General features: G+C 39.0%; 1 protein-coding gene across 1 annotated transcript in view; it reads left to right on the forward strand.

Annotated features, from left to right (window-relative positions):
- Window positions 1-22061, forward strand: part of TNS3 (tensin 3) — a 191853-nt gene that overhangs the window by 21373 nt on the left and 148419 nt on the right. Inside the window, exon 3 of the mRNA XM_009289806.2 lies at window positions 13244-13282. The gene's annotated coding sequence lies outside the window, so the exon portion shown is untranslated. The remainder of the gene's footprint in view (window positions 1-13243; window positions 13283-22061) is intronic.

Below are 22061 nucleotides of genomic sequence, written 5' to 3' on the forward strand. Positions count from 1 at the left end.
GTCCCTCTCTGCAGGGCTGCTCTCAATCCCTTCATCCCCCAGCCTGTACTGATACTGGGGGTTGCCCCAACCCAGGTGCAGGACCTTGCACTTGGCCTTGTTAAACCTCATGAGGTTCACACAGGCCCACTTCTCAAGCTTGTCCAGGTCCCTCTGGATGGCATCCCGTCCCTCTGGCATGTCGACCACACCACTCAGCTTGGTGTCATCTGCAACCTTGCTGAGGGTGCCCTCGATCCCACTGTCTGCGTCACTGATGAAGATATTAAACAGTACCGGTCCCAATATGGACCCCTGCGGGACGCCACTCGTCACCAGTCTTCATCTGGTCGCATCCAGAGGCGTTGACCACTGCCCTCTGGATGCGACCATCTAACCAATTCCTCAACTTGTTTTGTGCAACTTGTATTGTGAAAATAAAGAACTTCTTATCTACCTATCTATATATATCTGTATATATAGAGACTAATATTGGTCAGATATTTTCAGTTTGGAGATTTAAAGTGCAAGCTGTATTGGCTCTCAAAAGGGTCTATTGACTTTTGTCACTTGGGTACTTCTTGGACTGGTTTGTGAATAAACCTTGTGCTTACTTCGGGCAGCCTTGTTAAGGTTGTAAGGCTGGGCTCTGGCTCTTGCAGTGGGTAGGCATGAAGGCAGATACTTTCACCCTGTGAAGATAATCAGTGGCCCTTGGCAGTCCAGTGGGACAGATACTTAGGAGAGAAACATGGTGCACTGCCATATGACAATTTCTCTTGTGTGTTTTTGGAGCAAGAAGGAAAGATCCTTCTCTTTTTTGTGTAAGGTTGAAGAAAAGAGATGGTGTATTTTTTGTCATCCTTGCCAAGAGTTCCAAGGCAAGTCATGTGGAGTATTGCTTCATTTACCTTCCTGAAATTTAGTTTAGACTCCTGAAATGGTGTCTAATGTAATAATAGTTCCCACGAAGTGGCTGATAGAGATATACATGCTCATGTTCCCTTTCTCATATGTGTTTGTCTTTGTAACATACACACACATGCAAACAAGGCAACTTTATGTGAGGTACTCCTTTTTTTTTTTTTTCTTCCCATCCTGGCTTCTCTTTAAGTGCCTTGTTAAGGTTGTAAGGCTGGGCTCTGGCTCTTGCAGTGGGTAGGCATGAAGGCAGATACTTTCACCCTGTGAAGATAATCAGTGGCCCTTGGCAGTCCAGTGGGACAGATACTTAGGAGAGAAACATGGTGCACTGCCATATGACAATTTCTCTTGTGTGTTTTTGGAGCAAGAAGGAAAGATCCTTCTCTTTTTTGTGTAAGGTTGAAGAAAAGAGATGGTGTATTTTTTGTCATCCTTGCCAAGAGTTCCAAGGCAAGTCATGTGGAGTATTGCTTCATTTACCTTCCTGAAATTTAGTTTAGACTCCTGAAATGGTGTCTAATGTAATAATAGTTCCCACGAAGTGGCTGATAGAGATATACATGCTCATGTTCCCTTTCTCATATGTGTTTGTCTTTGTAACATACACACACATGCAAACAAGGCAACTTTATGTGAGGTACTCCTTTTTTTTTTTTTTCTTCCCAGTCTGGCTTCTCTATAAGTAGAGGTCTGATGTAATGCCCTGTAATTCATTGTAACTGGAATGTCCCCTGAACTTCATCAGAAATTCACCGTTATCTGAATTTAACATTAGTGCACCCTGGTCCATTTTTTAAAGAGCTCAATTAACTGTTCAGAATTGAGTTATGGACAATGCATTCTTATTAGTCAGATAATAACCAAAACTGTATTTCATTTGTGATTGTGGATTAGTTTCATGTTTTCCTACTACTTGTGTAAATAATGTCCAAATGAAAAAAAAAAACATCTCCCCAACCCAAATATTTTACCTTTAGTCTTCTTTTATCTTAAGAATACTGAATCTGATTTGTTTTGAACATTTTCCTCTCTGCTTCTGTTTTTACTCTTATGCTTCCTGTATCAGGAGTTTAGTTTAAATCTCACTTGGCTTTCTTTGATTTTTTTTTTTAAGAAAGATTTGAAAGAAGACTTTCTGTTTAGAAGTTCTTCGCTTCTAGCTCCTCCTTATTGCACTGAAGTTATGTGAGCAGAAGGGTGGAGACTTCTCACTCTGTGTGCAGTGCATGGTATGTCCTCATTGCAGGACACAGCTTACTGTTCATTGCTAAAGAGTAACGTACGTACAGGAGCACCTCTCTAGACTTCAATAGCACTGTAAGAAAGAATTTTGACTTGTAATCCCAGTCAAGGGGACTGAAAAAAAACCCTGAATTTAACTTAAGTGCACCCTGGTCCATCTTGTTAGATTACTAGTTCCATTAGGAAGGTGAAACCAGGGAAGAGACTGATAGCAGAAGCGAGTAAGCAGTGGGCTGGACTCTTCAGAGTGGTGGTGAGGCACTTTCTCTTCAAATGAAAAAAAAAAAAAAAATCACTGAGGTTTCCAAGGTTACTGTGTTCCTGCTAATGTCTGATCTCTACTGCTGCTTCAGCTACTGCACGGAAATTGGTGTGAAGGTTGGCCCAGTATGTTCACAGTGATACTTGGTCAGTTTGGAAAGGGAAGCAACTATATCTTGGATGTTACAATTTCTCAAACTATTGCCAATGTTCTCTCTTTTTGAGGGTGATAGTTATTTATCTTCTGTCTGATTTGCATGCTGCATCAGCTTGCTATTGAGGGAATTCAGCATGTGTATTCAAAAGGGTGTAAAAAATTCCTCTTTGAATGTTTAAAACAATAAAAAATTAGAGCAGAAGCCAGATTTGCAAGATGTCAAAATGTGTATTACTTTTTAAAGAGATGGCTGCTACTTTGGTAGTGACAGTTTAAACAGTGTTTCTCCTGACTTTCTAACCTTGTTTCATACTTGCACTCAGTTGCATTTCATGCACTACAGATAACGTGTCAAACTTACTCAGAAAAATAAAGGCAGTTTTTTGGAAAGACACACAAACAGAATACCACAAACTTTTCACCTGAATGACCAGGGTTTGTCAGTCATTACACTGTTATTTTTAAGTGAGTTTTGAAGTAAAACTTCTAGTTTTAAAAATAATTGAGCAACCTGGAAAAGATTTGCTTTGCTGAGATCAGCAAAATACTGTCATCTTTTACACCTTAGTTAATATGGCACTGTTGAAAGTGTAGGTTAAAACTATCATGACCAGCAATGGACCAAGTAGTGGCAACTTTGCTTCTCAAATGGGTTCATGTGAGGTTTTTGGTTTGGTTTTTTTTTTAATATTTATTTCAGTATGGGTTCTCCTTAACCCTCTCAGATTTTGGGCAGAGGGAATCAATGGCTTAAATGAAAACTTGTGTCATGTTGTTTCCAGGAGACAACTGTGTGAACGAACCTCTGTGGTTGACACATTTTTGTGGGAATCCATAAATCCAAACACATTCAATAGGGCTGAAGACCTGAAGGATTTTTTTTTCTTCATAGGCAGTGTTTAGCATGTTATATTACCATGCATGCAACCCTTTTAGTGCTGCCTGGCATTGGGCTAGAATAAAAATGTCTGCAGTTGAAGTCCAAGAGATTACTGTATGAGTTTTGTAACTGACATTTGCAGCTCAAAGGGGTCTTCAGATTTTTCCTGATTGTACCTAGAAGCAGTATTTTCAGATTCTCCTGTCTGCAAAATATTTTGCCCTCTGTTAGATATAATATCACTGTAATGAACTGTGTAATGAATAAACCTTCAGATTCAACCAGAACTGTAAGCTATTGAGGGACATGAGGACTTGAAATTGCTTTTTATGGGCATAAACCTTGCGTTGTTTAAGTAGCAGAAGTGCTGTGCTGGAGCATTATGTATTTGGCAGTTAATTTGCTGTGGCTTTCCAAAAATGAGAATGTATTTTAAAGTATGCTAGTGTTTTTAGATAAGAACTCTCATTTAGACTTAAACTGTTTCAGACAGCTGACTATGTTGTGCAAGACCCAGCTGGTACATGTACAACTTCAAGGTTTGTTTCCTTGCTGATTTTCTTTTAAAAATAAATCTAGCTGTTAGCAAGGGGAAAAGAGGATAAGATGATGTTAGTGAGGGAAAGAAACAAAACAATTTTTGCTTTTCTTTGTTTACCACCAAAATATGGATAGGTTATGTTTTCATGACAGATGTGAACTTTCCACTGGAAAATCTTAGGAAGTTTTAGGAGAGTTGGGGTTTTTTTTTGTTTTGTTTTTTCCTTCTATGCCCTGTCCTGTTTTGGCTGATTTTGGGAAGGACCTCTTTACTGATCCAGTTATTTTCTGGCTAGCTCTGATCCTTTCTGTATAGATACAGGAGACCTCGCACAGACTTGCTGTGTAACTTTTTTTTTTTTTAAGAGAGGTAGAAAGACAATTGTCAACCTTTTAAAGTGGGATCAAAGAACCCGGAAATGGTGCATTTTACATTGCTGCTCCTTGGAATACTTCCTTAGGTCACATTGTATAGCTCATGCCACACTTGTCTCTGGGAAAAGGGAATGAAGTAGCTTACCAAGAATATACCGCTCCTTTCTTTGTGAGTTACTGTTATAAAAAGTTGTTTACCCTTACTGTACATGATGCTCTTAGCTTTTACGCAAGAGACATTGCTTTTGTGTCCACTGTTACAGCTAAAGGCAATAGCAACATCTTGAAGGGTACTCTGAACATCAACAGTGGCTGTAATTGGGTAGCCGGCGAAATGTCCCAATGATGTATAGCATTTTGCACCATTGCTGTGCCATACTGTTGCTTTTGCCGGGGGTTTTGATGAAGAGTGCATGCTCCTAGGAACTGGCTGAATTCCTCTTGCAATATTGCATCTCAAAAAGTTGGAGCCACCCCAGCATTAGATTGCAAGGAGTTGCCTTACTGACTTGGAAGAATGGAAACTGAGTTATAGACATCATCATGAATAACCACAATTTTGTGGAAATATAGAATGAAAGGAAGTGAGTACTATGTGTTTTGAAGGTTATGAGCTCCATCCCAGAAGAAGTCCTGACTGTTTTGTATCAGCAAGCTGAAATGTCTAAGCTTCGTTAGAATTTGCTTTTACTACTTCTATGTGATAACACAGCATTTCATGCTATTTTACTAGTAATTATTTCTAAAAGGCTGCTTCCCTTGTCTTGTTCTGTCTTGCTGAAGAAAACATTTAAAATACCTCCCACAGTTAAAGCATAATAAATCAAATTCAGTCTTAGTGAAAAACGTCCGTTTGGGAGATGTAGTTTTGGTGGTAAAAAAATATGTATTTAATTCTGTCATAGGGAGAGCATTCTGTACCCTTTTGTTGCATTATCTCTTTTCTGAAGAGCTGGGAAATTGAAGATACATTTGGAATGTACATGTTTAAGACTTTGTTTTAACAAATTTCCCTCCTCTCAAAATATATTAAAATGACTAGAGGGCTATGAAAGTCAGGATTGTGATATAAGAAAGTCAGAAATACTGTAATAAAATTCAGGCGCTCCAGTGCTTTCGTATCGGCCTCCACCAAAGTGCTTTCAATCTCAAAAATGGGTGAACTGGGGCCTTGTAGAGAGACCCCTTCTTTACAACACAAGAATACATTTTAGTGGGAAAGTGGAAGGTTCCTCCTTGGTTTTCAACGCTGTGGGCTACTTTGGCCTCTTTTGGCTTGCTGAGCAGTGTACTTCAACAGTTTTTCCAAAGGATTTCTGTAAACTTCCTGCTGGAGAGGTCGCTCTGCCTCTTTGACATGACTCTTGCAGACCTTCCGTCAGAGACTGAAGCCAGGCCTGTGCTAAATTGCTGTACGTATCTTTGGATTGCCTGATTCAAAGAGCTATCTTTCCTTCTTGTGATTTAATGCATTAAACTGGCCTTAGTGAGATGCAGAGAGTCATCCTGCAGCTGGATGGAAGCAGACTGAAATCCTGAGAAATAACACCAATGTGTATGTTACAGGTCCAAAATTCCGTGGTACAATAGGTCTGGTGCACAGCTTGTTTCCGCTCAAGAAAACCCAATCCATGCTGGTAGTTCGTTCCTTTGGGAGAGGAAAATGTCTGTGGAACTGTATCTCCCTTGCTTGTTAGGGCCCTCCCTGTCTGGTAATGTTGCAAGATTTGTTTGACTTTGCAAATGAAGCATGTTTTCTCATGGGGATTATACCAAAATAAATAGGCCTGGAATCTTGAAAGGATAACATAGTTCCCTGAGGAATGTGTACCTAATTAAGCTTGGAGAGGTCAGATCTGATACAAAGCAAGCAGAAGTCAAGTCTCACAAAAGATGTATGCGATTGCCAAAATTAGGAATTTTTTTTTTTTAAACTGTTCTTTAAAGAAGCCGCAAAATGAGACATTTTGAGCAAAGATACTATGTTTTTGCACTCATCTAGCATCAAATCATTTCAACCTACGTTATAAACCTGTGGTTAAACAGATTAACTTAGGAGGGACAGTAGCTAGCACTGCATTTACAGTTCAGATTGACAAACTAAACCACAGTGAAGAGGGCTAGTGCAAAGTCCAGTAAAAATCTAGTTTTAGGATCTTGGCTTCTGCTGGCTGGTTTAACCCCTGTTAGCTAGACCCAAGTTCTGACTGAGTTTCTTGTCCTTTGCTTCTGAACTCTTTTGGAGCAAATCCAGTGGTGTGATAAAGGAAAGGACTTCATCTCTGGTTACTGGTTTACAGTTATGTCGTGGTTTAACCTGCCGCTTGCTCACTCATCCCCCCTTCCCGGTGGGATGGGGGAGAGAATTGGAAGAGCACAAGTGAGAAAACTCATGGGTTGAGATAAAAACAGTTTAATAATTGAAATAGAATAAAATCACCATAATAATAATGATAATATACAAAGCAAGTGATGCACAATGCAATTGCTCACCACCTGCCGACTGATGCCCAGTCAGTCCCTGAGCAGCGGCCCCCCCCGCCAGCTTTCCCCAGTTTATGTACTGAGCATGACGTCACATGGTATGGAATGTCCCTTTGGCCAGTTTGGGTCTGCCCTCTCCGTGTAAGCACTACTTAACACACTGATGTTTTAGTTGTTGCTATCAACATTATTCTCATCCTAAATCCAAAACACAGCACTGTACCAGCTGCTAGGAAGAAAATTAACTCTATCCCTGCCGAAACCAGGACAAGTTATCAGGAGAAACTCATCCATTTTTGATTCTAGGAATCTTCTGTTTCGTTGGAGTTTTGAAGAGGTTCTTCTATTTTATCCTTTTTCCAAATAACCTATGTACCGAATGTTTTGCCCTGTATATGTTCTTCAGAGAGTTGGAGAACAACTTTCACAACGTAGGTCAGGACTGTGACTTTGCAAGATCAAATATCACAGCATGGAAGAAAGCCAGAGTTTGAGGTGGCAAAGATATGTGAACAATACATTTCTGTATCTTGGGATAACTGCATTCCTAGTTACTTGTGAAAGGTTTCTTTTCCTTCAGCAACTTTCTTTGAAACAGCTTTGTTGCTTTGTCTTGGGAAACAGGGATTTGTATATATATAAATACGCTAAATTTTGAGATCCTGAAGGTATGTAACTTTCCATTTCAGGTGCTAATTTCATACTTTGTTTCATAAGGCATAATCCCAAGTAGACAGAAAGGAGTTTGTGCATGGGTCAGGACTGTAGGAACATGGCTTAGATGTTGCAGTACTCAGTTACTCATATGTTTTTTCCAAGAAACTCATTCAGAGTTTCTCAAGTTTCAGCTGATCCTCTTTACAACTTGATGAGGTGGGTACATGTAGTGTTAGTGTTATTTCAGCAAATAAAAAATACTGCAGCTGAGCAATTAATAAAGCAGCGCTAAAATATCACTCTTGGAATTTGGTTTTGTATTCAGAGAGCTCCTGACTCTGTTTGTTCTGTCTTTCCCTGCAGCAACTCTATCACAGAACTAGGTGAGAGAAAATATGTAATGTGTTAGGAATCTTTTCTGATGTTACTTGGCTTCTGCTTGCTGTATGATAGCATTACATATGAATAAATCTTTTCATTTTATTGATAATCTTGAACCAAGCCCATTAACAGTTTCTTAACTGTAGTTGTCTTTGCAATTTACAATGCAATTTTTTTTGTTTGTTTCTTCCAAACTTAACTTCAAAACTGCTTTATGCAAATCAAGTAGGAGGGTTGTTTCCATAGGGCAAAAGAATTTGTTGTTCTGAAGTGATGATTTTGTTCTGACTTTACTGTATCTATTAATTTTTTTCTTTTTGGGAACACAACTGTATCTTGTTTATTAAAAGATTGTAGCGACTGCAAAGTGCTTGTTTAGTTTCTGCTGTGTTTGATAAGTCTTCTTTAAGGCTGCTGTTTTCAATGTGTCCAAAAATGAGGATACTTGATATCTCCAGAACAAAAGTCTGAGTTAGATACTAATATCACACAACTGGAGATGTTCTTTCTTACAAAAAAAAAAAAAAAAAAAAACTTTTTTTTGTTTTTTGTTTTGTTTTTTCCCAGGTTAATATCCCAATAATGTCCCTTTTATTCTAGAATTTGGGTTTACATTTTTAATTTCGTCATGTTACAAGTTGTATGTTTGAGAGCACAGAGTTATTTGAAGATATACTGCCCTCAATGTCCTTTAGTTTGTTTTCTTAGTGAGTAAGGGGATTTATGATTTGAATGTTTTGGGGGGTGGGTTGGAGAAGGTGGACAATAACTGACAGGCATGTCAAAAGAAGAAAACTAAGCAGAGAAATTTCTTACGTTTTCAAGACTTAACTCCAAAGCTGTAGATTTAAATAAATAGATAAGTGTGTGTTTTAAAAAAAAAAAAAAGTAAAAAAAAAAAAGTGTGTGCGTATATGTGTATACATATATATATAAAAAAAGATGCATATTAAATATTGCTATGAGCTTACCATTTGGGCTCCTGACAATCATTTATGCCACAGTCACAAGGTCTCCTAACATCACTGTAACTTTACATTATTTGGAGGATGTCAGTGGCTTCATTTTGCTGCTCTTTTCACCCTTTCTCATCAATTTTGTAACATGATTAGTAGTGAACTAGAATGAACAGATTTTTTAGCAGGTCACGTATATATTTGGTGAAGATTCCTTCCCCTGCACATCCTTCGTGTTACACGTAACCTGTGGCAGGCATGCCAGCATTTCTTACTTGATAAAACTGTAGCTTGGAAGAAAGTGATTCAGTATAGCCAAATGATTAAATTGCTTTTGCAAAAGCAATATAATAGTGTTTGAGATTTGGACTTTGAAATGCACCTTTGGTAATAACTGGCTCATTCTTTGAAGATGGTTCTTCCTCTGAAAGATCACCTACTTCTTGTAAAAAGAAAATAAAAAGTAAGGAAGATAAAAATGAAAGATGCATCTGGGACTGAAAAAAAGCATTGAAATGTAAATTCCAGATATGCCAGCAAATGACCTGTTGTGCGACAGTGGGGGGCACTGTTGTGTGTCTGTTACAGCAAGTGGGGACAGATCTTATTTCCTTAGTGCCAGATATCCTGCTATTTGTTGACATTTTTTCTTGCTTGAGTTAACATTTATCTCATGTTGGTTGGTTACTCATTAACTGATGTGACTGGTGTTACAGTCGTATGAAGGAAAATTACCCGCAGATTCACTGGAGTTGGAATCCTTCATCAAAGTAATTATTTTAAATCTTTTTCTGTCAGTATGGGACTTTTTCATAAGGCTTGATTCAGGAAGTACCACACCAGGAAAATGTTTCCATATTAACTGTGTATGCAAGAACAGGTAGTTTGTCTTTCAAATATTTGCTTGGTTATTTGTGGGTAGACTAATGTGTCTATATGCATGTGTGTGTATGTGCCGGGCACTGAAGAGATAACTATTTTTGAAAATTAGGCAAGGCATTCCCATATTCTGGTATTGCTTGTTAATACATGAATGTGCAGAAGTACAGAAGCTAAATGCACCTTGGTTGTGTGGAACTATGAGATATTACACTAATGCATATCCAGTATATTTCTTACAAGAATAAAGAAACTGTTGAAAGCTGACAAACCAGGTGATTACAGATATCTTTTTTTAAGATTAGCTGTAGCTTCAGTTGGGGGATCAGAAAAGTCTTTCTCAAGTTTATTGTTTTGCGCAGTTGGTACACAGTGTGTGTAACTTTTTAAACCCGTGAATGAGACATTTATACTCCATTTTCTATCTCTGCGTTGATACTGGATTGAAGTCCTGCAATCTTGCTTTCCAGCTCTATACTTTTTCTCTAAATGCTGATTTTTTTTAGCACGTCTCAGACCTTTGCAAACCAGGAAAAAGAGTTGGAGCCACTCACGTATCCTCAGCTTAGGTTGTCTATACCTCGTGATAGACTCTGTTATCTGTGAACACGTCAGCTCTTTTGCTTTTAACCTGTGTCTGTATTAACAGTGGAAGAATTTGCTGCAACTGCTCATGAGAACTGAAATTGGGATACATAGAGATCTTGACTATTTTACTTCATCTGGGAAGAAATACGCTATTTGTGTATACGGAGTCAGAGGAAAAAAAAGTCAGTGCAGCTTGGGTGATTCAGTGTGTCTTGCACCGAGTTTTGTAGCTCAAAAACACTAGCAGTGCATCCAAGTCTTTGGCTGCATGATGCATTTTGAGTGCTCTGTAGTTTAGTGACAGTTCAACATAGTGATAAGAGGCAATGTGCAAGGGCGAAGGGATAGCTGTGTACACCAGAAAGTGTATTATGTGACTCTGGTAGTCCTAGAATAGTACCATCTAACATGGGTGTTGATCTTTGTAAAAAGAAAGTGCGAAAGACACACAACCAGGAGAAGATGGAGTCTGTCTCTAAAGTCAGATTGCTATATATAGCCGTTGTAGGCATAGTGAAGCTCAGAGGAGAAAAAATCAAGCAAGTGTTACCTGTAACGTTAGCTCTCATCTTCTTACAGCCCTGGGTCTGTGTGGGTTGCCTGAATAAGATGCCACAGATCTGCCAAAAAAGATCCATAATTCTCTGCTGAAGTTATTTTCCAGTGGATGTCCCCAGTGCTCTTGTGTCAGAATAAAGGGGATTTTTCTTTTTCTTAGGCAGTGAGTCAGCTGTAATTACCGAGGAGGTTACAGTAGAGTTGTGCTTTGGTTAGCCAAGGAGAAAGGAGATACTTGATTCCTCGAGGGTTTTAACAGTGGAGGGAAGGGAGAGAACAGAGATGATATTTATGTGCTCCAGTGATGACAATTTTATTCTGCAGTGGTTCCAATTATTAATTATGTGAGCATGTAATATTAGTTCATCTCTGCTTTTCCACTACGCTACCCAGCCAGCCTGCAGACTCCTTTGGGGTTTCCATTAATTCTCTCTCTTCTTCCTAGAATAGGCAGTGAGAGAAAAGTAATTGTTGAAATTTCAGTTTTTATCTATTTTAACCTTAGGTGTTGCTAATGAGAACACTGGCAAAAACTGATTTTTAGCGCGTATAATAAGTACGAGATAATCGCATGGTCAGGACAACTGGGGACAGTCTTTCCTCCATAGATGCAGTGTTTGCTGCTCATGGTGGTGGTGCAGGGTGCACATCGCTTCGGTTCTTCCTGCTACGGACTGCTCTGCCTGGTGGTTTGCCACTTTGGCTTGAAAGGAGAATTGGTGGTTGTAATTGAAGGTGGTGTATGAAGTTTTACATGCTGTGTCAGGCAAGAGGTCACAGAGGCAGATGTTGTCTTTGCTTTCAGCAATGGGAATGCTATCATGACAGACTAGTTAACATCTTCCATGTGTTTAGTATGGGTGTTTGGTTGGATAGACTAGTGAGTCATGAGTGGCAGTCGTGAAATGAGCTGCAGAAATGCAGCTTATTAAGACCTCGGACTTGCAAGCCCACTGATGAGTCAGAGGGTGCAGCAGACAAACCTCAGGGGTTCACATCTGTCCTGTTTTCTTTAGGGATAGTGTGGAGATCATGAGGAGGCTGGGAGTTGAAAATCAATGTGCTACTTCTTTTTTTTTCTTTTTATAAGTACTTTGTGATTTAAGAAGCATTGAGAATCAGAGATACATCTTTTTCACAAGCAGTTATGGGGGCAAATGCCATCCTTTCCATGCTAGTGGTTAAAACCTGTTCCTGAGAGCTAAGACAGGAGTGGGTTGTCCTGGTGTAGTCAGGTCTGTCTCTTTTTGTCTGTGCTGCCTACAGGACTGATGTTTCTTTTTGTTCTTGTAGCTTGCTCTCTTGCATGAACTGCATCTTCTTTTTATTATTCTAAGGATTATAAATGACACATCAGGTCCCTTCTGCTCAGTAACCCACTCTGTATACTATGACTTGACAGCTGGTAGGACAGCTCACCAACAGTTCCTGAGAGAAAACTCCACTTTTGTAGTCCAGGTGTTGCCACAGAGTTTCTGGCTCCGCTCTGCTGGTCGAGGGGCAAGTCTGTCCTGGAAAGCCGTAATTGTGAAGGTGAACTTGTTAAATGAAACAGTTTTCACTGGGATTAACCTCAAGGTGCTTGTTAAAGTGAGCATGCATGATGACTATTACTGAAGCTCAGCTGAGTGGCGTAAATTGATGAATCACAGTCTTTCGACTGTATGTGTGAGGTCAGAGGGTGCCTGCTGTATGGGACTGTAGAAAGAAGCTAACACTTGCTTTTCCCTAGATCATCACGTAATCAGAGTTAATCATGTTTTTCCTGGCTTTCTTTGTGTTTTGGTTTTTGAATATTCAAACAAGGTTGATTGGGGTTTTTTTGGTGTGATGTATGCAGAACATGTTCTCCACAGGAAGAGTTTTAACTTGGAGCCAAGCCTCTGAAATATGTGAGTCCACAGAATATGTGTTCTGCTTGCTCTGCTCAGCCCACACCCCATAAAAAAGATCCAGAACAAGAATAAGGTATTGGGAACTGCTGAAGTTCTAGATTACTTGAAAAGCAGAATACTTATTTATTAACTAAAACTGAGATGATATTAGAAGAACGCTGCAAAGGATGGAGGGGGGGAGAAAGCCCTCTATGTTTCCCTTCATATGTGACCTGAGGGAAGGCATTACTCTTCAACCTGTTTCACTGATTACAGCATGTGAGCAGGGCACTGGGTTAGCATTGAGCTAATGCTAACTCTTCAGGAAGCTGAGAGAAAGTAATGCAGCAGAGAGCAGCTGTGGACACTCAGATTCTGCACCTGATCTGGTTGGTGCCCCTTTGACTCCACCTGGATTTCACAGTATTTGAGGGAACTCAATCAATGGGATTGGGTCCTCTCCAAAGGAAGTATCTTTTTTTCCTTATTTTATTATTTTTTATTCCAGGTGGTGACACCCTGCTTTTTTCCAAGTAACTACGAACTGGTAAGTATTTTTGGCACTACTGATATCCGTCAGGTTTTATTACGTTATAGGTTAGGTTATTCCTGTAGCCTTCTGTAATCTCTTGTTATTTCAGTACTGTGCCGTCACCTTTCCCATGTGAGGGCTTGGCAAATCAAGGGTCTACTCCTGAAGCTTGTTACTGTGTCCTGTCCCATGCAGGAATCTGGTTGTTTTATTGAGAATTTTGCAAGGCTAAGGATTAACCGCGTGAAATGTTTTCTGCTGTTTAGGATTCTTCTTTAACTGGACTGGATGACCTGCCTGTGATGCAGCAACCATGTGCAGTTGTCGATACTACATCATCTGCTTTTGTTTGTGTGTTTTAAATACAAAAAGAAAGACATTCATTGTTTCAGCATACCGATGTCTCATGTCAGTTTGAAAGTACAAATAGCAGATGATTTGGTTGGGGCCTGTTATTTTTTTGTTGATGGTGGAAGAGAGGAAGTTAACCCACGCTTGCTCAGGATAGGAAAATGATAAGCCTTTTCTGGCTTGCATGACTGAATTTGGTTATTTTAGCTCCAAGGGTAACATGAATGATGCCTGGAGGATGGGGTGTAACAGTTATTTATTGAACTAGCACTGCCACCTGCTAGTGTCATTACTAGGACTAATCAGCCAACAGCTGATGCCCAAGTGTCAGCCAAGAACTCTGTGTATTGTAGGTATGTGATGCAGCCACTGGCAATTAGGAATCCTACATCTCGCTTCTGCCTTGCTATGTGAATTGGCCAAGCCACTTTTGCATATTTTTGTGTCTTGATTTCCCTGCTGGAAAAATACAGGTAATGATGCTTACCTAAGATGAACCTCAGAAGTAAAAAGGTGCTATAGAAGTGTTGGTTCATGCTTTTCTTAATTATTATCCTTTAAAAGAAAGGCTGGAAACCTAAATCAGTGATTCATGAGGAATGTGAATATCAACTGATGGGAGGTCTCTCCTAATTTTGACCCAGTAATTTTATGAATTAAACGATGTCAGAGTCTGAGGATCCTGTATGACATTACTGCTAAAATTATAAATAGAAAAGAAACCCTTTCTTACATCTGCAGCTCACAGTATTAGATGTATACTGACAACCGTGGTTGCTATTTCTTTCGTGCTGTGCACACAACCTGAATATTGATTCTGACATGGAAAATTTGTCATTGTGATTCAGCAACAATTTTAAGCAAACAGCAACCTGTGGGATATGTTACCAGTCATTACCATTAATAGTTCTGGTTGAAGTTGGTTTATGTGAACTGTGAACATGGGGCGCAGTGCTGGTGATCTGGGCTCAAGTGACTCTCTGACCTGCTGACAGTTGAACAGTATGGATGGCAAAAGTGGCCTAACCTGTTTTAGTTTACTAGCAGGGATGTAGCCAGAGGTATATTCAGTCCCTAAATAAAATATTTACTAGTTTTAGGCAGAAGAAAGGGTGGAATTCTATTTAAATTTCTTGCAGGGAAAGCTGTAGGTGAAATATTTTCATTACATAGTGTGCAATATTTTCTTATGACTGAGAGTGAGATTGAGCAATATATTTTGCTTTTCATGTAAAATGTGGTGACGTTTTTATATTAGGAGTCTGCCTTGTGCACAAATAAATTTTATTTGTTTAGTGAAGAGTTCTGTTGTTCTGAAGGAGGATAATCTGTGGCCATACGAGCTGTAAGCAATTTCTTTTACAACTATTTTGAGTGTAAAATATTGAGAAGATCAATAGTTGAGATCTTTAGGTAACAGGGAGGGCAGTACTCTATTCAAATTAACCAAAACTTTGTTGCATCGCAGTTTTCTGCTGAACCATGGATTTATCCCCATTCATTCCAGCCAAGGAATTCCAACCTTTTAGTTCTCACATAAATAAACAATGCATACTCCTGCTCTAAATTAGTGCTACATATATTTAGCTGAGGTAAGGGTTGCCTGTATTGCTCTCCTTAACGTGGCTTATAGCAAGAACTGTAAACTCTCAGTGGCGTGTTTGTTGGAAGACTGTTGAAGCCTGATGAAACTCACAGATGCTCTTTTTCTTCAGAATGTGGGTTTTATTGATTATTTTCAGCTTGGATGTCTGTTTCCAAAGAGGCCCTTTCTTCCCATTTCTCATGAGCCATGTATCTTGAAGCTTTGTAATGACATCAGGACCCTCATATATCAACCCAATGCAGCTGTTAGGAGTTTCAGGTGCTAAAATATAAACCAGCTGCTGTTAAGTGTTCTGATACTACTTACTTTATGTTGTCATGCACATTCCTCTGACCGGAGAAAGGGGGACGATATTAGTCCAGCTCTGTTAATTCAAGTCAAATGTTTAGCAAAGATGACCTATTCTGGTGCACTTAATTTTATTTCATGAAGAGGCAATGGGTTATTTGTGGCAATGGACTTTCATTGCAGAGATGTATAGCATGACCCAAAGATTTTAAAAAAGAAAAAAAAAAGGGAAAAAACGTGCCATGGTCACTGTTTTTTTTTATCTAAGAGCTGACTTCTGACTTATAACAGTTCTCCTAAAATTTGATAAAAATCAAAGATGGCAAGTCTGTTTAAACAGCCTTTTCTGGAATTGTTGGATCTTATTTTGAAAGATTGACAATTACTCAGTTGATCTTATTTTTTTAAAACCAATCACTGTTTTTTTTTATCTAAGAGCTGACTTAGCCTATATAACAGTTCTCCTAAAATTTGATAAAAATCAAAGATGGCAAGTCTGTTTAAACAGCCTTTTCTGGAATTGTTGGATCTTATTTTGAAAGATTGACAATTACTCAGTTGATCTTATTTTTTTAAAACCAACATTTTTAATAAAAAAAAAAATTTGCTAACAAGTACACACATTTTTCTTAAGTCTCTTTCTCTAGTGCTGCGAAAAGAAGATGTTTAGGCCCTAACCTTAAAGCTCCAAATACTTTTCACTTCATCTATTTCTTTAAAAAGATAAAAATAAAATGAAAGCCAATGGAAGGATATTATTTTTGAGGTCATTTTTAGATTCTAGGAAGTATTCTAGGACAGTTTAAGATGCTTCAAGAAGGCAGTAAGTTTGTCTCCTTCACTGAAATTTTTTTCCATCCTTCATGATAGTGTGTCTTTGAAAAGAATAAAGGAAATGAAATCTTAATTCCTCAGAGGCCCCTCACATATCCCGCCAAATGTCTTGCAGTAATGAAATGTGGCGTGAAGGCCCGAACCTTTTAGCATACATGGATTCTTATCTTAAAATTACTCCATTGGTTGAATAGTCCTTATCACTGCATGACTCGTCAGTTTTAAGGCATGGTTAAGTAGTGATCTCTACCAGACAAATTTCTGATTTAAGCTTTATAACCTTTCTTCTTTTTCCCCCTCTACTTTTTTCCCCTCTACCAAAGAATTCTGCTTACCATAGTGCTACCATTTAAACATCACATTTCATAACCAGCTGTTATAATGCGGAAAGATTAAGTGGACTCTTACCCAGCTACTTATGTTTTATTGTAACATCACTTCAAACTGAAGTTTGTTTAGCTATTTTGCTAAGTCTCGGGTGGAAGTTTAATAATTTTGATAGAAATTGGGTGTGGGTGTGTGTGGCAGTGGTTCTGCTTTTTTTTGTTTTGTTTAACTGTTTTCCTGAAGTATGCAAGCCTCTTTTCTGCTTGTGAAGAGAAAAATCAAAGACTTTCACATTCAGGCCCCTCCTAACAAACCAAAAACCTGATTTTGAATGGTGAGTCAGACTGTGCTCTGACCTGTCTCAAAAGAGGAGGGAAACAGAATAAAACTAATTGTTGGAGAAAAGGTGTTTTTTTTTGTGTAGGTGGGTTTTTGGGGTTTTTTTTGGGGTGTGTGTGTTTTTCATTTGTTTTTTTTAAAGGAGTGGGAGAATACCTTGAAAAAAATGATGAAGAAACAAGTGGTGGAGTCACAAAGGCCTCATCCTAATTGCATATCTCATTTTAACTTGAAATCTATGATAGTTAACACATACCTTCATGTATCCAACCTAGTGCCAGCATTTTCTCAAAAGAAACTAAAAGTGAATTTTTGTGAGAATGTATTATGATACAAAGAAAAACAAAACCCAGTATATATGGGGAGAGGAAGAGAACAGAAAACCTTAGGAAAACTCAGTACTCTAACAGTGTTTGAAAGAAAATTAGTCCTTTTTAGCAAAAAACCCTCCTGTTGCTTTTTTCCATGGTGCCTGGTGAATGCAATCCTCCCCAGATGCTTTGGCTGAGAAAGGTCAGTAGATAACGACAACGTATATTTTTATCCTTACTGCCTTCATTTACTTTTTAAACACATCTTCCCAGAAAAAAATGTGAGGCGGTCTGCTGTTCCCATGGAGCACAGTCCATCTGTTTTTAATGTGAGCCTGCAAGAGATTTTTTGAGAAATCTGAGACTGAATTACTGCTTGTGCTGTTAGGAAAGACTGAGCATGTAGATGAAGGATTGCATTCTCCAATTTCATTTTAAGTGGGGCCTCAGTACTAGAAGATGTAAGATTGTTAACTTGGGTTAATCAGGTATGACCTCTGAATGCCCTGGAGTATGGTGACAGTGACTAAGCTGAATTAGGAACTGACATATGCAACGATTTTGCTCTGCCAGCTACGATTTTGGTTTCCGACTTAAATCAGTAAAAGCTTTGCTGGAAAATTGCATCAAGTGGGTTTGATTTGTAATAAATTTATGTGACTTATGGCTAATTCATTTCTGGGTTTTCCTTTTTTCTTTCATTTGTCAAGCACAGTAGCGTGGAAATCTTATGGAAAACTAGGAAAACACCCAACAGTTATTTACAGGGACTTACTTTTTCCCCTGTTTGCTACATCCAAACTTTAGCTCACAGGACCTGTAAGATGCATACAAAGCAAGCGTTACATGCACGTAGCAAGCATGTGGAGGTAAAGGGCACACAAAAGCCTACCAGATGTCCCCATTGCTACGATCTTTCCTGCCTTCTTTCCTCAGTCTCAACAGAGCAGTTGTGCCAGGGAGTGCTGCAGGCTGTAGCTGCCTGGCTCATGAACATGCCTGCACATCATGGGAAGGGAAATGCAACAGGGCTTTGCTGTTCTCTAGTTTGCAAATGGTGGGGTTATCCAGTGGAGGCTTATATTTGCCTGTTCAGTTCCTGCTTTGTCACCATCCAGAACCATAGTGCCCATGTCTCCATGTGAAGAAATCTGTGGGCTTTGGAGAAACCTTTATGGAGATGATGTTTCTCCACTTCTGGTTCATAGAGCTTTCCTGAACTGATGAGGAAGCAAAAGTGCCTTGAAACTTTTTTTTTTAAAGCTAGCTCTTTCTTGCTATTCAGTTTTGCTTTATTAAATTTTGAGCTGTGCTTTTTCCTTCCTTTCATTTTTTCCAGATTCATCAACCAATAATATTTCTACTTTTCTTCATTTCTTGGTTTGTTTGTGCCACATTCTCCCAGTGCTGTAGATAGCAGAAGCATGGGCTGATGAGACACCTTCTTGACAAAACCTGTGAGCTGCTACCTGATTAGAAACACTTGACAATTATTTTTCAAACTTTTTTGGATTTGCGGATCCCCAGAAGGGGATTGATGTGGACCTCTATATAATGCATTTCTATGGGGTTTGTTTTTTGGTTTTGGGTTTTGTTTGTATGTTCCAGGTGCTTACCAGAGTAAGGCCATGGACCCCACAGGTCTGCAGAGTAGAGGTTCAAAAATGCTATTTTAAAGTGCAGTCAGTGCCTTGTTCATAAATGTCTCTGACTTAGCCATAAAAGGGAACAGAGAATCAAACTGCATGAATATGGACTCCCCCAAATTAATGAAATGTAGTGATCCTGAATTGAGCTGTGCATTGTATACTAAATTCAAAAGCCAGTCATTATATTTACCAGGAGGGAGGGCTCATGTTGTTTCTAGGAATATTAGAGAATTATAAGATTTAATAGAAGTTTAAATATGAAGATTTGCTGTAATGCACTGTGTTCAGTCCCTGGTGTTCATCCAAAATGAAATGAAAATCAGGCTTTCTTTGAACAAAAACAATCTGCAGAAATAGGGGATCAACGAGAGGGAAAGGTTTGGTGGTTTCTAGAGCCAGGTTTGCCTGCTTATTTGTTTATTTTCTCCAAGTTGACTCCTAACCTTTCCACTGAGTGTGGTACTGTTGCGGGGCAGAAGCATCCGCTTTTCAGAAATGTGACACTATTTACTATAGCAGATAAATCCAGCAGCGTGATGTTCTTGCAAGGTGTAGCGTGCTTCTTTCTGCCTTCCCAGCTTTCTTTTAGCTAAAGGGAAATTATCCATGTTTCAGACTCCTCAGTATCATTAGTTTTCAGTTGGCATAGAAACTTTTCACATATGTTTGACTTTACTGTTCAGTAAAGCAAACGGACTTGCATAGATTCTGCTTGACAGCTCATACTGGAAAAGGGAAATACTCCAGGGTAGGTTTTTTTCTGCTTTTCTGAATAATTTTCTATTCTTTCGTAGCTTATCCCGAGACTGACAGATCTTGTGTCCCTTGTGAACATGCTTTTAGTTAGTCGTTGAAAATGCTTTCTCGACAGTGGAATGTGTAAAAGGAAAGAATAGTACCAGTCCCATCTCTATAAAGTATCTGCCAGCCAAACATTAAAAAAAAAAAAATTACTGTAGCACTAAGTATTACAGTGTCATGGAGGACTGCCACCTGTCTTTCAAAAGGAAAAGACAAATCCTTTAGTGTTAATTTAAAAATCAACTTTTCTTATAGTCAGTATTCATTGTAATAAGCACAGGTATCCATGTGGAGCCCTCTCTTCAGACAGAACTGTGAAGCAAATGTGATTCCTTAGGTTAAATTCTGATGTTTCGTCTGACTGTTGTATAATGGCGGATCATGTTTGCTCATTGCTTAACTAATCTTCAGTCCCTAGCATCCCATTCAATTTTAGTTCACTGTCATGTCAGAAATCATACTGGTTTAATTTGCTTTAGGTTAATGTTTTTCACACTGGCTCAAAAATGTAGTACTTGCATATAAGTAACAAAGTGTGTGTGGCAGAAGTGTTATGTACGAACTTGCTTTTGATTCTTCTTACTTAATGTCATTAAATGCTGGAGTGAGAGAGGTTGAAGCTCAAGTCTGTTTCTTGGAGAAATGTCACGGCACTACCTGGTAGATTTGGGGAAGGGAGGGAAGCTGAAGTTCATTGGTTTTTGGGTGTCTTTAAAGTGGAGTCCAAATAAGAAGTTTTCAGGGCAAGATAGCCCTACTGATCAGCAAAACGTTAACAAAGGTGAAGAAACTGTGTGTCTTGAATGAACAAAGCGGGTAGAGCATCTCCTGTGGCATACATTTAAGGGCTGATGTGTGTTCCTTGTTTGTAATTACTAAAAGGAATATAACTTTACTTTTTTTTTTGTTAAAGTAGCAGTGTCATTTTATCTTTTGCTTTAATGGCTTTCTTTTTCCTTCAGAGAGGCTTTTTTAGGGAGCCGTTGGCAGGAATCTGATGGTTTTCTTCTGTGATGGCAGGGGGGGAGGTGGGACAATTTTTTTGAACGATTTTTCCTCGTTCCATAGCAAAGTGGGCTTTATTTCTAACCATGAGACTCTAATTTAATTTGAACTGGCTTTATGGGAGGGTGCGGACAAGAATGTTTTGCTGTGTTTGATATTCTTGAAATGCTATGATGGGTGAGGTGCACAAGTAATGCACATTAGCTATAATATACTCTCATCACAGTGTTCAGTATGTTATATTGGGTCAAACTATAACGGCTGCACATGAGGCTGATGAGATGTAAGAGGCATCTGATCTCCTGTTGTCTCTGGTTTCTACTTTTACACTGGGAAAGTCATTCTCTTAATATAGGTCACAGTTTCTCCATGGAGAACAGTAGCATTTCTCTTCCTTTTACAGGTAGCATTAGGAAAAAACACCCCAAAAATGAGATGATATGAGATATTGTAACGTGCAGTGATGTTTTCCATGTGAGGTAACAGGTCTCTTGCCTACGGCAGTGTGTCTTCCAACTGGGAGAGAGGAGTGGGAGAGAATTCTGGAAACAGCAGGCATAAAGCGAATAGGATTGATGTCCCTGAAGAAGGAGGGAGGGGAGGACTTTCACGGTTTTGTTATGGAGTTTGTAAGATCAGTAATTTTGGCTGTTCCAGTTAGAATTTTTTTTCTTTCGCTTTACTTTTTTCACCTGGGTGTCCCATGGACTTATGTCAGCCTGGCTTCTTTGCCATCTCTTTTCCTTTTTCTCTTTTAGCACTTTTAAAGAAAGGAAGATTGATAATTGGCACAGCTATGTTTCAGAGTGGTCACCCCATGCCAATGTAGAAAGTAATGATGAAGTTTCAAGAACAAACGTCAAGCTTTCACTAAAACCTTTAGAAATTTGAGATGTAGCTCTTCCATCTTAATGTGGCTGATAGTCTTGGTTAAGATCTTTAGCTTGGATATTAGAATATACTTTCAAAGCCCCCCTTCATTTGTGTCCAATCAGAGACTTGAAGCTGGATCTTCCACATCTCAAATGAGTGTACCACAGTAGTTAGCCACTTGTCGTGGTTTAACCTCAGCCGCGCTCACTCCCCCGGTGGGATGGGGGAGAGAATCAGAAGAGTAGAAGCGAGAAGCGAGGAGGGTTGAGATAAGAACAGTTTAATAATTGAAATAAAATAGTAGTAATAATAATAATAGTAGTAATAAAAAGAAGAATATACAAAGCAAGTGATGCACAGTGCAATTGCTCACCACCTGCTGACTGATGCCCAGCCAGTCCCCGAGCAGC

Source organism: Aptenodytes forsteri, unplaced genomic scaffold (assembly GCF_000699145.1).
Source record: "Aptenodytes forsteri isolate BGI_AS27 unplaced genomic scaffold, ASM69914v1 Scaffold234, whole genome shotgun sequence".
Lineage (NCBI taxonomy): Eukaryota > Metazoa > Chordata > Aves > Sphenisciformes > Spheniscidae > Aptenodytes > Aptenodytes forsteri.